A 17,172-nucleotide genomic window follows, 5' to 3' on the forward strand; every position below is an offset into this window, starting at 1 on the left:
CAATGGTAAAAACAAAAAATAGCCCAGGGTTTTGTAATTGTGTTTTTGAACTAGAGGTTTTGTATTCTCTGTAATATCTTATGTTATAGAATGATCCTGTGTATTCTTCAAATATTTAGAGAGTGCTTGTGTCTGATCCTTCTAATGAGAAACTTACATATTTTTTCTTTGTATTATTTTTCTATTATTGTTATAACAAATTGTCACAATTGCACAAAACAACATTAATTTCTTACCTTATTGTTCCTTAGGTAAGAAGTCCAATGCTAATCTCACCAGCCTACCATCGAGTTATCTGCAGGGCTGCATTCTTTTCTGTAGAATCTAGGCTGGAGTCTGTTTTTTTGTCTTTTCCAGCTTTTAGTGGTGTCTAAAAGCTGTCTCTTGGGCCCCTTATCCATCTTCAAAGCCAGCAATGGTGCATCTCTCTAATCATTCTGCTTTAGTCACCTCTTTCTCTGACAACATCCATAAATGGTTCTCTGTTTTTAAAGATTCTTGTGATAAGATTGAGCCCACTGGATAGTCTAGGTCAATCTCCCTATTACAAGGTCCGTAATTAACATCTGAAAAGTCCTTTTTGCCATGGAGAGTAATTTATCCATAAGTTCTGGGGGTTGGAGTATGGACATGTGGAGGGCCATTATTCTACCTGCCACACTACTGCACTGTAAATAAATCACTACTGCAAGTTACATAGGTTGTACCTTCCGAAAATGAGTTAATGTTAGCTTGTTAACAGTAGCATCAGTATCATTTATTCTTTCAGTGATTGGTGAGAGACAAGTCTGCTTAGCAGATTGGTAAAGTACTACAAGGCTCATCGAGCAATGGTTTTGTCTCCAAGGACTTTAATGCTAGTATGGAGAGAGAATAAACTCATATATGTTTGATATCTTATATGGGCTAGGTACTCTACAACAAGCTTCCAATACATCAATCTCATTTAATTTCCATAATACCTTTATGAGGTGTGGTGAGCAGTCTTCTATGACGACTCCCTCCTTTGAAAGTGGGCTTGCCTTCATAACTTCCAATGAAGACAGTCTGACAATAATGATGGGATACCATTTCTGAGATGAGGTTCCAGAGAACTGTGACTTTTCTCTGGCTCAATTCTTTCTCTTGTCCTTTTACTTGCTTATTTTGGTGAGTCAAGCTGCAATATGGTAAACTTCTTTGTAGAGGGACCCACATGTCAAGAAATTTGAGAGTGCCTCTGGCCAACAGCCAGAAAGAAACAGCCTCCCAGACAAACAGCTTGTGAGAAACTGATTCGTGCCACAGCCAGAGTGTAAATAGCAAAGTGAATCCCTGAAATCCCTGATGCTCCATGGATACCTTGACTGAAGCTTTTCATGAGAGACCCTGAGCCAGGGGACCTTGTATGTCCCACCCAGAGAAATTATTATTATGGGATATAATAATAAACGCTTTTCAAAGCCATTTAAGAAAACATTTCCAATAAATGTTTTTCTAGGTTTGGGGATAATCTGTTATGCAGAAGTAGATAAATAATACTAAAGTAAATTCTATTTTTATGGTGGTGACTTATTTTAAAATTTTATTGATACATAATAAGTGTACATATTTATGGGGTATGTGTGATAATTTGATACATGCATATGATGTGTATTGCACAAATCAAGGTAGTTAGGATATCCATTAACTTAAACATTTGTCATTTCTTTCTTTTGGAAATATCCCACATCTTCTTTTCTAGCTATTTTGAAATATATAATAAATTATTGTTCTCTATTAGCACACTACTGTGGTATCAAACACTAGAACATCTTCCCTCTATCTAACTGTACATTTGTACCTATTAGCCACACTTTCTTTATTTCCACCTTTCCCCTGTCCTTCAAACTGTGGTAGCATCATTTGACTCTCTACTCCTTAGATCAACTTTTTTATCTACCACATATGAGTGAGAATATGCAATGTTTCTTGTGTGCCTGGCTTATTTCACTAACATAATGTCCCATCTATGTAACTGTAAATGAAAGTATTTCATTTTTTATGAATGAATAATACTCCATTTTGTGTATGCATATATGTGTATATATGTGTGTGTATGTATCACATTTTATTCATTCATTGACGGACATTTAGGTTTATCCTAAATCTTGGCTGTTATGAATAATGTTGCAATAAACATGAGCGTGCAGACAGGTATCTCTTTAATATACTGATTTTCTTTCTTTTGGTAATTTTGGATCATATGTATTTTTAGTTTTTTGAAGAAATTCCATATTGTTTCATAGTGGCAGTAATAATTTACATTCCTACCAATAGTGCACTAGTATTTCCCCTTTCCCACATCCTCATCAGCGTCTGTTATTTTTTATCTTTTTTGTTATTAGCCAATCTCTTTGGATGAGATATCTCATTATGATTTTGATTGGCATTTCCCTGATGATTAGTGAGGCTGAAAATTTTTTTCATATAACTGTTGGCCATTTGTTTGTCTTCTTTTGTGAAGCATCTATTCAGATCATTTGCCTATTTGTTAAGATTATTTGGTATCTTGCTGTTGAATTGCTTGAGTTTCTTTATATATTCTGATTAGTAATCTCTTGTTGGGTGGACAGCTTACAAATATTTTCTCCCATTCTGTAGAGAGAGACATCTTCACTTTGTTGATTGTTTCCTTTGATGTCCAGAAGCTTTATTTTAGTACAGATAAGAAAACAAAAACTGAGAATTAAAGCCTAATGAACAGGAAAGAAAAGAATGCAACTGAGTGCTAAGGCAGAACATCTTGCCAGAAGTAATTAATGAAGGTAGAGTATATGCTAAATACCAAGTGCAGAATTTCATAGGGCCAACAGGATAACAGTCTATATTTTCACTTACATAGGCGAAGTAGATTTTGCAATGACCAGTTGTGTTAAATGCACCAAATACAATTGTGCATAATTTTAAAATGGTTTTCTTAAATTTATTTATTTTAAACATAACATGAGGAAGGTGTTAAAACTGTAATAGCTCAATAGAATAAGTATTCCAGATTTTGGGAGGGATGAAGAGGGAGATATTCAGAACCCTTCACGAGAATCCTCCCAACTTGATCATAGTGGATTAATGATGTGTTTTGTGGATGTGGTTAGTCAAGGACACCAGCTTCATGAATCTTTCTTTCTGCACCAAATCCCATTGAGTTATCTGGTCCCCTTGTCTGACAGAGAACCATTAGGCAAGGAGCACTGGCATCGTCCAGGGTAATGTTCTTCAAGCAATTGACCAACCTGTCAGGTCTAGGAGCTGCAACAGCTTTGGGGCCTTCACAGACTCGCCAAACATTACAGGCACTGCACTTGCCAGTGCGCTGATTAAGAATCACTGAGAACTCCACCTCATCTCCTGCCTGTAGCTCAATGCCATCCTGAAATTCTTTCACATGGAAAAAGAGCTTCTTGCTATCTCCTACTTCATAGTTAATGAAACCAAACTGATCTTTCACACACTCCACTGTGGCCCTACACGGGAGTGTGATGTTGTAGAGCATAGTCTGCATTTTGGCCCAGGACACACAACTGGAACTTGACACTCTCCCCTTTCTGCAGGCAATCCCCTTTGTTGGCCATCCCAAATATGCCAAATGGATAGACCTCACCTTTCATATCCCCCTCCTCCACAATCTCAATCATGCCTTGGTACTCTGTGTTGGATTAATACTCTTGGGGGGACAAATGACTTTGTCAGAGTAGATGGTGGGATAATTAATTATGCTTTAATTCTGAGGACCATATGAGGGGAGAATATATTACCTTTTAAAAATTATAAAATTTATATAGGCAAACCATTTTCTTAAAGTTGGTGGCCAAATGTTAAAATGTTATTTTTCATATTTATAATCTTGTCACAATCCAGTTAATAATGTTTGGTTAGATTTCAGTGAAAATTATCTTCCAGAGTAGTGCTTTGTTTTTTTTTTTCCCCTGGGATGAGAGGTAACTTTACTACAATTAGTATGTATGGTGCAGAATTTCATGCAAATGAGGTTTACCAGCAGTGTGACAATTAAAGGTATTTAAACAAAAACAAACAAAAAAAAAGAATGCACAGACTTGCTGCCACTTAGATCACTGCAGCTTCTAGGACGCAGTTTCTTTTACTGATTTAAAACAAAACAAAACAAAAAAATTAGAAAGTTGTGCCTGGAAAAAAAAAAAAAAAAACAACGAAAAACTGGAAAAGATTCAGAACCCAGTTATTAGTCGAAGTTCTTTCTACTGTAAATGATGATGATAATAATAAAATTAGATTATTGATTGTAGTTTACATTTATTGACCCCTTCCTAGGTTTTAGGTACCTTTAAAGTATTTACTATACCTCTTCTTAGATTATTATAAGAACTTTATGAGGTGAGTGCTATAATTATTTCATTTGACAAATGATAAAATTGGAGCTAAGAGAGGTTAAAGGACTATGCCCCCAAGGCATAGTCAAAATTGTGGCAGGATTTAAACCCAGGTTGTATAACTTTTGAGTTCATACTCTGAACCACTGTTATGCTCCCTAAAGATCCACACTATGAGGCAAAAGACGGTGGTTCAGCAGAAGGAAATGGAAGAACTACAACTGCTGTCAGGAAAGTGAGATTGTTCATGACCAGGTATATGAGGAAACGCTTGGACACTAGGAAGCCATCTGACTTGGCTTTTCAAGGTAGGTAGAATTTAGGCTTGTGGCTACTAGAGAAAAGAGCATGCCAGCTGAGCAACATGGAGAAGCATGAGACGAGTGTCGGAAAACCTTCCTCGCTCACAGTATCTAGAGCTGGGGTAGGATGAGGAAAAGTGGGAGATAGTTTAGAAAGGTAGTTTGGGGCCTAGTGATGTAAAAATATAATGACATTATAAAGAATTGGTTCTTAAGTTTTTACTAGTTATTTAAATCAACTACATCTTAATTTAAACTGTACCATGACATTATTATAGAGATAATACTCTGGTAAATTTGAAACAGAGCATCAGTTATATAGATTGTATGAAAATATGAAATTTAGTTTCAGTGCAGTACAAAAGAAATTATAAATTTACATTAAGCATTTTGTGTGGTTATACTTCTTAGCACATTTAAAGATGTGTGCAATTTGTATTATTTTCAGTAAAACTGAATAATCAAAATTATCATCAAAATTTTCAGGCCTTTTTTTGCTTATAAGAATAATACATTCAAAGCACATTAAGTATTTTACTAAAAACATAATATATGTAAAAAAAGAGAAATTAATTATAATTTTGTTCTTAGTTACCTGGGAGTGGGCCTTAGAAACAGAACTTTTTTTCCCTCAAAACATCATTCAAATTCACTAGATGAAAATTTAATTTTGTAAGATTTCTTTACTGTTCAGTTTGTTTCTAGTGTGAGCTTTTAATTTGGACAACTTATCATTAGTTGGAGAGGAATTTTTTCTCTTAAGCCAGGCTGTGTTTTCTTTCTAGGGAATAAATGCATCCAGGAGAAATATTTCCATAGCTCATATGAAGCCAAAAGCAATGGCCATGAAGGAATGGATAGGACAAAAGGAAATGACAAAAGGAAAATATATAATCTCCATTCACTTACTCTCTTTGTCCTTGGCATATGTTAAAATTCTCCTATTTATATGTTAAATCAATTTACATTTCAGTTCTTAAATTTAGGTGTCGGATTTCTGTTTTATAACAGTGCAAAGCAGACAGTTGCAAATATAAAATATGTTCAGAGGCCTGACTTTGATTCGTCTCTGACAGTTATGTGACCTTTGGAAGGTCTCTTAACTATCATGGGCCTCAGTTTCTTAATCTATCATCTGCTTGACATGTTCTCTAAGATTTCTTTTTTTTTTTTTAATGGATTAGGATTCTACAGGCCAATTTCTTATGACTGAAGTTTCAACCCAATTCTGCACTTAAACACGTGGGCCTTTGTCTGCATGTATTATTCGAAGTCATCTTTTCTATGTCTGCAGATTTCCTGCAATAACATAATTACATCCATAAGAGAGGCTAAGTCCTAAATTTTTCACCTAGCCCAGTTTGGCTCCTCTTCTTGCTAGTTTTTATCTTATAATTTAGGAGAGGATACTTCCTTCACCTCTCAGGCAGATTCTGTACTAGCCCTAGAGGAATAACCTTGAAGTCATTTCATTTTAAAATATCTCACCTTTCTGCACATATTTCAGTATTTGTACTGTATATCTTTCTGCTGTAACAGAGAAACTCAATGAGTTAAAGAGAGAAAATATGTGGCATTATTTAACCTGATAGCATTAATGTTAAGCAGCCTCAGCATCCTGTGACCAGCTTCATCCCCCTCTCCCACACCCCCTTTCCCTGGAAGGTTGCAATGACTGTTAGAAGCAGGAAGTAACTTCACAAAGAAGCTTCTGAAACCATAATAAGAACTTGATTGTCTAAATTAAGTTCTTTTTTTTTTTTTTTTTTTTTTTTTTTTTGTATTTTTCCTCCTCATTTTAGATCTAATGACTAAACATTGTTCTTGAGTATCTTGGTTGGGGGGAGGTCACAGAAATTTCCTGAAAGTTGGACAAAGGTGATCCTATAGAGTTGCAAAAACTAGACATGAAGTTTAGGAGACCTTGCCGAATTAAATGATCTTAGGCAAATAATAGAGCTTCTTAGGCTTTAGCACTGCATGTGAAAATGAAGAATGTGGGCTATATAAATTTTTAAAACTTTTCCAGTTTTAAATTTATATGAATCTAAAAGTAAGTTGCCAAATGTCTTTAGATACTTTAGATGAGACCCAGGCACCAAGGTGAATTCCAAAGGGTAGTGCTGCTTAACTGGGCTTTGACAATATCCAGAGTGGTAGAGGTGCAGGTTGAATTCACCTGGATTCCAAAAACTCTAAGAATAAGGGTAGCCCTCAGGATATAAGACTAGGATTACCATTACCTTTCTGAGTGTTTAGTTTTATAATGTTCAGTTAATAGAGATTTAAAAAATCAAAGTATTTAGGTGGCGCTTGTTGCTCAAAGGAGTAGGGCTCTGACCCCATATGCTTGGAGGTGGTGAGTTCAAACCCAGCCCTGGCCAAAAACTGCAAAAAAAAAAAAAGAAAAATCAAAGTATTTTTAGTTGTTATTACACAAAGAAAATATAAATCTTTGCTTTCTGTGTTTACTCCTTTTAAATCCTATTATTGAAAAATTCTTATTATAAATTCCTATTAAGATTTATTAATCAAATAATAGTCAATGAAATAATATTGTTACTGTATATGTAACACTATATTAGTCACTTAGGGAGGATATAAACATTTATGAGAATATGCTTGCCCTTAGATAGCTTGTATACTAGGAGAAACATGACAAAGAAATAAAAATATTAACAGGAATGAAAGAACAAAAACACCCAGGATGTTTTGTAGGAGGATGAAATTATTCTAAAAGGGAGAATGTGTTATTTGGTTTTATAATAAAATAATTTAAGGAGTGCTTTGTTAAACTAAAGATTATTTTATGTGGAAGCAGGTTACAATCTTTCTTTTCCAATCCTACAGAACTCTCTCTAAAGGCAAATGTTGAATTGGTGTTTTTAATGATTAAGGCTGGCACTTACTTTCTTCTACACTCACATACTTCCACAAGGGATTTGGAACATGGAAGAGCTTCATAGCTATTTAGAGAAATGAGAATTTAGTTCTTTGTAATTACAGACGTTACTTCCTGGTTCTAACTAAGTTCAGGCCCTATTCTCTATGGTATTGAACCTTCTAAGTTGTGATACTCCACTATAAAGTATGGTCTGTGCCTGAACATCCAAGCTCTGGTAAGTCTGTAGGATACATTAAGGCAGTTTGTTTCAGTTAGCTTTGTTGCAAGTTACTTTTTTCTATGTGGTTAGTATATCGCCAATTAAGTATACAATTTAGAAAATAAAATTTGATAAATTTCTTCTAATTTTTGAACATTATAAAACTAACTAACTAATAACTCAGACACAAAGCAGTAATAATATATTCTGGCTAACTATAAGCAGATTACCTGAAGCAGTGTCTAAGCATGTTTACTCAAAAGCTGAAGACAACCAGGAAATGCTCATTTGGGGGGATATTATGATGGATTCATGTTAACTGATCAAAACCTTACTTATATCTGTCTGTGCTCAAGTAGTACTTAGTGAAGTAAATATTTCTGTGATGTGTATAATGTTTATTTATTTATTTATTTATTTATTTATGCATTTATATATTTTTTCCTGTTGCCCTAGGTACAGTGCTGTGGCATCAGCCTAGCTCAAAAGAACCTCAAACTCTTGGACTCAAGAGATCTTCATGCTTCAGCTTCCTGAATAGCTAGGACTACAGGCACCCACCACAATGCCCAGCTAATTTTTCTGTTTTAAGTAGAGACGGGGTCTTTCTTTTGCTTAGGCTGGTCTTGAACTCATAAGCACAAGCAATCCATCCACCTCAGTCTTTTAGAGAGTTAGGATTTAAAAATTATTTTAAAAATAATACCGATTATTTTAAAAATAATGCCAATTTTGCTGGGCGCAGTGGCTCACACCTATAATCCTAGCACTCTGGGAGGCCAAGGTGGGTGGATAGCTTGAGCTCACTAAGCAAAAGTGAGACCCCATCTCTACTAAAAATAGAAAAACTGAGGCAAGAGGATCCCATGAGCCTGAATAGGATGTTTCTGTGAGCTGTGACATCACAGCACTCTATCCAGGGTGACAGCTTGAGACTGTCTAAAAAAACAAAACAAAACAATTTTAATAAAGTACCATTGACTCAAATTTTAGATTAATGTTAAGGTATTTCTTCTAATAATAGTAATAGTTAATAATTATAGTATCAGATATATGCCAGATACTATTCTAAGTCTTTTACATACATCAATATTCTTCATATTCACAACCATATCATGTAATAGGCATTGTTATTATCACAGTCCCATTTTAGAGATGAGGAAATTGAGGAACAGAGAAATTGAGTAAATTACCCCAAATCATAAAGTTGATATGGTCAGAATTTGTTTTCATGCACCCTGACCCTGGCATCAGTGTTCTTAATTACGTTTCTATGTTTCCTTGCCTCCTCTCAACATAACAGCCTGTGCCTCAGCTTCCTTTATTTGGAGTCCTGGAGCCATGTTGTAAACTTGAGCACCTGCAACCCAAACCTGTTTTTCATTGAATCGCTCCATATTAAATGAATGGGATGGGAAGAAGTCAAATAACTAGCTTGCGGCCAGGGCCGGCTATGTTGCTTATAGGGCTCAGTCCAAAATGAAAATGCTTGCTCAAAAAACAGGAAAAACAAGTATAATTGAAGATACTAAAATGTGAAGCCTTTTCCTTTCTTTCATAGTCTTTCTCATTATGACTTTTTAATTTGCCATTGAATGTCATTCTACGTGAAGAAAAATTAAAATTTTACCTTGTTAGCATGAGTTTTGTCATTTATCTTTGAGCTGCACAACACTAAGGAGTGCACAGTACCTATTTTAAATTCAAATAGAAGCATTTAAATCATTTCAGTATGTGGAGTCACCAAATTGCATAATGCTTTTTTTGTAGCTTACACATGATTTTTTTAAAAAAACAAAACAGAGGAAGCTGCATAAAACTAACTAAACTGTTTTTATTTTACTTCTTGGCAACACACGTTCTACCAACACTCTACCCACAGCTTACTAAGAGAGGACTGAAAGGAAAAGTAAATCTAAGTTGTCCTTTTTTTCGTCGTCTTTGTCATTATTTTCAGTATAAATTGTTCACTAGAACAGGGAACTAATATGAGTAAGAAGGGATATGATAAATTTCCTTGGTTGCTCATGTTTCTCAGAACACTGTTGTCTTCTTTCTGTGTTTGAAACAAGTTCAGCTTCAAATAGAAAGCCTGACCTTGAGGGGCTAGTCGTGCCCTTGCTTACTCAGGATGTGACATGCTCTCCTTGTAGATTTGAGGCTCTGTGAGCTTGCACTCATATGGGTCCATCGGAATCCTGTGCTCATGGACACCACGAACACTGCATGAGAACTGAGAGCTCAGGAACAGAACAGGCCAACATGAACAGCGGCTCATGCATAGCCTTCACTGTCTCACTGAGCTTCGTTTACCATTGTGTTCAAATATGAAATCCTCAGGAATCTCTGGACGGTAGGTACCAGCAATGCCCTCTTAGTGCAAGAGCTGTGGGACTGCAGGGTTTTTCACCTTTGTTTGAAGCTGGCCCTGTTTGTAGCCATTAGATAAGTTGGAAGCTGGATTAGACTGAAACCTATCAACACCAGCATGGCACTAAAGATATAAGTGTATGTCTATAACACTCTCACTTAAAGGTGTAAGGAAATGGCTTGGAAGGGTTAGCTGTGGTTACAGATGTATACAACACAAAGTATATTGACATCCGGAATTTTCTGGCCCCTTAGCTTTGAGAAGAGCCTAAACAAGTCAGCTGTTTGCTTGGGGTATGTTAAGTAAACACCTTTCATAGCCTGAAGGACTTCCTCTGAAAAGCTTGGACTGTTCATTCCTGTGAGACAGAATTGGGTACATGGAGATTGCTATGCTGATTTATCAGTATATGATAAATCCAGTAGACAGAAAACAAGCAATGATCATATTCAACCCTATCTCCTAATACATACAACATTTTTTTTGAAGGCATTTTCACTCATATGAGCTTATTTGAGTCCATGTTTCTATAAGACAGGAAAGAATTACTTTCCCATTTTCCAGATAAGAAAACATAGGTTGCCTAGAGCAGGGCTGTCCAGGCGAACTTCGTGCAGTGATTAAAATGTACTATACCTATGCTGTCTAATAAGATCCTCACTAGCTACATGTGGCCATGTGACTACTGAGCTAACCTTTTCATTGATTTAGCTTTAATTAAATTCAAGTAGCGACACGTGGCTAGTAGCTACTATACTGGACAGTGCAAATGAAGAGCATATCTTATGCACTCACTCCACACATTAATTCACTGGCTCACTAGTGTCAGAGCATGAGATTCTCAGAACTTCTCAAGAGCAAGCTTTTAACCAGGCACTTTTGACATGTGGGGCATGGCAGTCCAGATCAGCTAACTTGTCATGGCCCTCAGACCACTTCTTCATCCCTTGTTACAGTCAAGAGCCAGGGGGGCAAATTTTACCTCACATCTCCCGGTGGTGCTAAGGTTAATACTCTTACTTCAGAGTGTTAACCAGAGCTCTTTTGGGTCTGTCTGTCTCTAAGAGGGTTAATGAGGCCAGGGCATCAGCCATCCCTAGAGTGCTATTCCCATTATCTCTCCAACTCTGCTGAAAAGCATTTTCCTTCATTCTTCAGATTTCATTTGTGTTTCAAGAACACAAATGTTGTTTGCAGCAACCCGTATGCCAGCTCTGGGAATCTTAGGCAACATCACTGACCACTACATCCCTACAGTATCAAGAAGAATTTCATTTGAGGCTTAACTCTGTCATCACCCTTTCTTCCAGTCCTGATGCAACTCATCTCAGTGTTAGTGCACTTCATCAGATGGGAAGTGTCATCACCTGTGACACTCCTCCCACCCCCCCCACCCCCAACACGACCAGTAACTCCCATTGCCTTTTAGTTATCTGTTGGCCATTTCATGTTCATTCATCAATGAATTCAATAGATAATTATTTAGAACCCTGGCTGAATAAGACAGAAGGTATTCACTCTGATGGAAATTTTATTTTGATTGTAGAAAATAGATACTCAAGTAAAAAAAAAATAAGATAATTTTATATTATTGAAGGAAATAGAGTGATGTGATTGAAAGTGACTTTGGGAGAAACCTTGTGTATAGAAGGTACTAAGAGGGTTTCTCTTGTTTACTCCATTTCTTTCTTCCCTAGGACCATCACTTCTGCTATTCCTTCTACTTGGAACCCCATTTCCCGATCTCCCACCTTGACTTCCACACCATTCCCCTGAGGCATCTCCTACTCTTTCCTGAGAGTTCAGATGTCTCTTCCCAGCCCCTATGCTAACTCAGGTTCCCTGTTAATTTTTCTTTATTATACTTACCACAATTATAATTACATATGTACTTAGTTATTATTTTCTTACGTTTATCTTTCCTACTATACCATACAAAGGCAGGGCAGTATCTGAGTATTTCCCCTGTATCTTCAGGGTCTAGCCTTGAGTCTGTCATCTGTTGTTGCTCAATGTATATCTAGTGAAGGGAGGGATAATAGTAGCTCTCTACACAGCATTACATAGCAGAAGATAAGAAAAACCTTTTGCATGGTTCTAGTATGCCCTTCACACTTTGGGATATCATCTGTAATGTGCCATAGAATCATCTAAGGCTTATGCCATTGGACACTGTGGCAGGGGAGGTTATACAGCTTGGCCTTCCTACTGATTTATATGTATGATCTGCCTATGCTGGAAATAGTGACAGATTACTGTTCAAAATCCCCCCCCTCCCCGTGACCCCTCCTGCCATTCCGCTATCCTTGACTTTGGACTTAGCTTTGTTACTTACTCTAGCCAATAGGCTGTTAGAAGACTTACTATAAGCGGGGAATTTACATGCACTTGATGGTTGGCCACATCCTCTTATATGTATCTACTGCCTTTACCATAAGAAGAGCTGCCCTTGATCTGGGCCCAAAATGAACATGTGGATATGTCTGATTCTAAATCTTAATAAGGAACCATGCACAACTGGACTTTGGCTTGAGCAGGGCTGTTTAGCTGAGTGCAGTGTAAATCAGCTGAGTTTCACTGACCTGCAAACGTTTGAGCTAAACAAATATTTTTTTGTACACCGGCAAAATTTTGTAGTTGATTGTTATGCAGTAAGTGCTAACTGATACAGACCTTAAAGTTTGAAAACTTTTCCGCAGCTGGTCTGAATGTGACTCCTTTTTCACAGGAAACGTGTGAATGAAAAAATGGTTATCCATCTCTGGCACATCCAATTAGATACATATACAATGTCAGAACAAAACCAGGATTGTCACAGTAAAATTCCTGGTAGGAGACCCACAGCAGTAAATGATTACTAGCAACTAAAGTCCTGCTAGATTTACCATGTAAGAATTTGTGGAGGCTGTGAGAATGTGTCTTGCGGACTCCTAACACTGGGAACACACTTTACCTAGGAGGGCTGCTCCTGCTAAAGCATCTCTCATTGCCTTGCAATAGGGGCCTTGCCTACTGTTCTTCAGTAATGAGTGAGTGTGAGAAAGTTGAAATAATAAGACAGAATCCTTCTTGAGAGACCTAGAATGCACAGGCAGTGTTAGCAACTTGGCCGAGCCTACCTTTCGGTGCACAGTGGTCTGGGCACCTTTCCCCAACGTTCTCTTTTCTCTCTCTCTTTCATTCACAGTCTGATATCTTTCCCACCCTTTCCTTGCTGCCTATTTCTTTACACATAGGTGTTTGTTTCAATAAAATCTTTGGATCCTGCCTGACATCTGTTTTTTGGTGGATCTAGTCTAAAGCAAGAGGGAGTGAGTTTAAAAAAATGGGCATGAGGTGGCAATTTTGGATTGGCTCTCCCATCACTCAATATGAAAATTGGACATACTCCTGATGAATAAGTAGGGAAATGGATAGCCATTGGCAAAAAGTGGCAGTTCGACTGTTAATAATTTCACTAATAAAGACCTAGATAAATGTTCTGGTGAAAGGGAATGCTGAAGTAGGTGTTGTGATGCTGTGTTTGAGATATACAAGATGGATATTACAAGATGGACTATGACTACCAAGACAGCGAAGTTGGATGATTATGGCTGTGTTGAAATGAGGCCTTGCAGAAGAATAACACAAGATTGCCTGACATAAACAAATGATTAATAGCTAAATGTGAGAACCAGAAAGCTTGGGCGGTAGTAGCATATTTAAAAAGTAGGTACATTTAAATGACATAAAAAACAATTGATGTGAGAGCTTCACAGTCCCACAAATACTTGAACACTCAGCCAAAGCAGGTTAGTTATGTGCAGTTCAGAGCCCTAGCAGGGAAAACTAGGGATCCTAGAACTACGAGGGTGCTCTCTGGATGTCCCTGAGGATGGTGATTCCACAACCCCCTCTGAGTCTTCTATGGATGCAGTGGTTGCCATACTTCCCTTCTGCAGAAAGAACTACCATTTCTGCTGTGCTAGAAGATGCTACAGACGTCCCCCCCCAGGTAACTGATGGCCCTGGTCAGAGGCAGTCTTCACCACCTCTCCTTTCTGCCAGAGCCATAACTAGGGACTGGGTTTTAAAAATTCTTGGTCATGAGGCCAGAAGGTAAGTCTAAATAAGCAATAATTTATTGAATTGAGATCACTTCCTTAGAAAATAGGTTTTAATCGTTAGCAAAGACCCAAGTGATAGGGCATATGTACTATTGGAGTGGTTCTTAGACTCTAAAGAAAAAAAAAATGGTCAAGTGTCAGTAAATTAGAAATGCCTGATTAACTTGGTAGAAGGTAAAGGAAGGGTGAGGGGAAGCTTGGGGAAAGTGGGCATGCTGGTTTGGATATATTATATAAGGCCAGAAAACCCAGCAGAGAATTGTTCCATGAGAAGCCCAGAGGACAAACTATTCACTGAAGTCATCACTAATGCACTAATGAGAGAGACTCAGGCCAGGGATGGTGGCAGCAGAGGATATCCCAGAGCTGGACTCATTCCATGAACTGATGTGTGGGGTCCATCAGTGGAGGAAGCTGATGTGGATGATAACCATCAGAAGCCAGGAGGCCACAATTATGCTAATAACTGGCAAAATGGAAGGGAATGGTGAAGATGGTAAATAATACACGATGTCTCAGGGGCAAATAAGCATTCTGCTTAACAGTGGGTGCAGAAGGGAGGTGAGAATGAAAAAGAAAAGGGAATGAGCACGTGATGAGGGAACAAGAGGCTGAGCCTGGTCTTGCCCAATAAAACAATTAAGATCCCTTACTTAGTCCACATACATAAGCCATTTTTCAAGTCTAGAAGCCACCAACTGAGAGGTGCCTGGGTTGCTAAGAGGAAGGACTCTTCACATGCATGGGATTTACCTGGACAATCCTTCAGTCTTTTCCCCCAAAAGAATGACATTCATGATGTGGCTAATGGGACACTGGGTAAGGGGGAATAACACCACTTTTGAGGACCACTGGACTCAGGATCTGAGTTGATATTGATAGTCACAGACCCAAAATGTCATGATGACCTCCTGTTGAAACAGGGCTGTGGGGTCCGAGTAAAAAATAGAGTACTGACTAAAATCCAGCTCAGAGTGAGTCCAGTTCCAGTGGTCATTTTCCAAGACTCTGAGTGTATAATTAGAATTGATGTAATAGGCAATTGGATTAGTCCCCACAATGGGTCCCTGGAAAAAGAGCTATTATAATGGGGAAGGCCAGAATGAACCCTCTGAAACTCATCCTCCCAAATCCCCAGGCGATATAGTAAATCAAAATAATATTTTATTCCAGTGGATGTGGAGATTAGCGACACTATTAGAGAGTTAGATGATGCAGGGATAATGTCTTCTATCATATATCAATTTAATTGCCAATCTGGCCCCTACAGCAACCAAACTGACCATGGAAAATATCTATAAACTAATGCAGGTCTATGCAAGTATTAGCCTCAATCATAGTGGCTGCACTAGATAATGGTATTGTTGCCAAAGCAGATCAATGAGGCCTCAGGTACATGAATGTGGCTAATACTTTGGTAAATGCATTATTTTTTATTTAATGATAAGTAGAAATCAAAAACATCACATTTGTATGGGTCAGATGACAATATCCATATGTAAGAGGAGGTATAAAAAGCCCAAGTTTGAATTTGAATTATGGATGGGTTGACTAGGTAATGAATAACAACATAAAATTGAAGACAACTATGTTCTAGCCAAATGAGACAGCTGAGTGGGCAGATCTTCCCAACTGGACGAGGGGAACGACAACTGTATGCAGGGCATTCGGTCATCCACTTTGTGTGGAAGGAGAGATAGCCTGAGAATAGTCAGGTTCCTGGCCAGCAGCCAATGGCCTAGTGATCTTCATGTTTCTAGAAGGAAAAAGACTGAAAGAATGGAGATTGGGAGACCTGGAGTAGAGGCATGTGTACCCAGTGATGGGAGCATGTATAAAACATAAACTATTTTTGTTAGGATAGGGTGTGGGCAGCAGGGCCCCCATAGCCTGAGAAATGGATCCCCAACCATTTCTCCCTTAACATTGTCTTCACCTGCCAAAAGTCATGTAGCCCATGCATACTTTCCTTGTTATCAGGCAGCACAGTTTTTCCTCTTTAAGGTTGAACTCTACCCCATGTGTTAAGATTTATGCAATCTTGTTAAGATGCTGTATGAATAGAGCTGTTTCCCCAGTTTGGGGCTGGCTGTAGTCGTGAGCTGCGTCAGCCCTCCTGATGTCATCCTATCTCATGTCTCCTATCTTTCTTCCCCTCTCCCCATCTTTCTGGCTTCATGTCTCAATTTCCCACCATTTCCACTCAGGTCAACTCTCCCCACTCATGCTGGGTCACTGTGCCGGTATGTGACATATTTTCACCTTCATGACCACCAAAAAGCATTTAACACCGAAGAGACACTAGGCAAACCAGTACATAAATTAATTTATTCAATGATATTAGCCATTGTTGGCCACCCTAGAAATGACACGATGGGTACATGAATGAAATGGCCACATGGCAGAGACAGAGGTATTTATGAGACCAACAGTGCAGACGCCCCAATGGCTTTGCTAAATTTTCCTTAAAGTGCATAGCAGTCTCAAATGATTCCACCTAACCTTCTCCCTTTCTTTAGTCAGGAACACATTTCAATAATTGTCTGATGGGCCATTATAGTCTTGTCTGGCTCTCAAACTATTTCCTTCTCCTAGAAATTTTTCCTTATAAAATCATTTTGTTTATTCCTGTCTTATCATCTGCTTCTTGAAGGACCTGGACTTACGTAGCTTCCCAGCCTAGGAATGCAGAAATGTCCTTTGAATAGACTCCATTTCTATTCCCTAGAAGTGGCTCCATTCTCTTCTGTTTTCCGTGACCTTTAGCTTTAGTTTTCTGCGTTATGCTCTTGACCATAGGTGAAAATGTTATTGGAGACCTTGTCTTTTATGAAGACTAACTTATAGAAGCCCAAAGTCACAAATGTCTATGATCTCTTTTAGTGCAAGCCAGTGATGGTGCAACTCTCTTAAAAACATGGC

General features: G+C 38.0%; 1 pseudogene; it reads right to left on the reverse strand.

Annotated features, from left to right (window-relative positions):
- Window positions 1-3,016: 3,016 nt before the first annotated feature.
- On the reverse strand, window positions 3,017-9,964 carry LOC128563303 (cold shock domain-containing protein E1-like; annotated as a pseudogene).
- Between the last annotated feature and the right edge of the window lie 7,208 nt (window positions 9,965-17,172).

This window comes from Nycticebus coucang, chromosome 13, assembly GCF_027406575.1.
Source record: "Nycticebus coucang isolate mNycCou1 chromosome 13, mNycCou1.pri, whole genome shotgun sequence".
In the NCBI taxonomy this organism is placed as follows: Eukaryota; Metazoa; Chordata; class Mammalia; order Primates; family Lorisidae; genus Nycticebus; species Nycticebus coucang.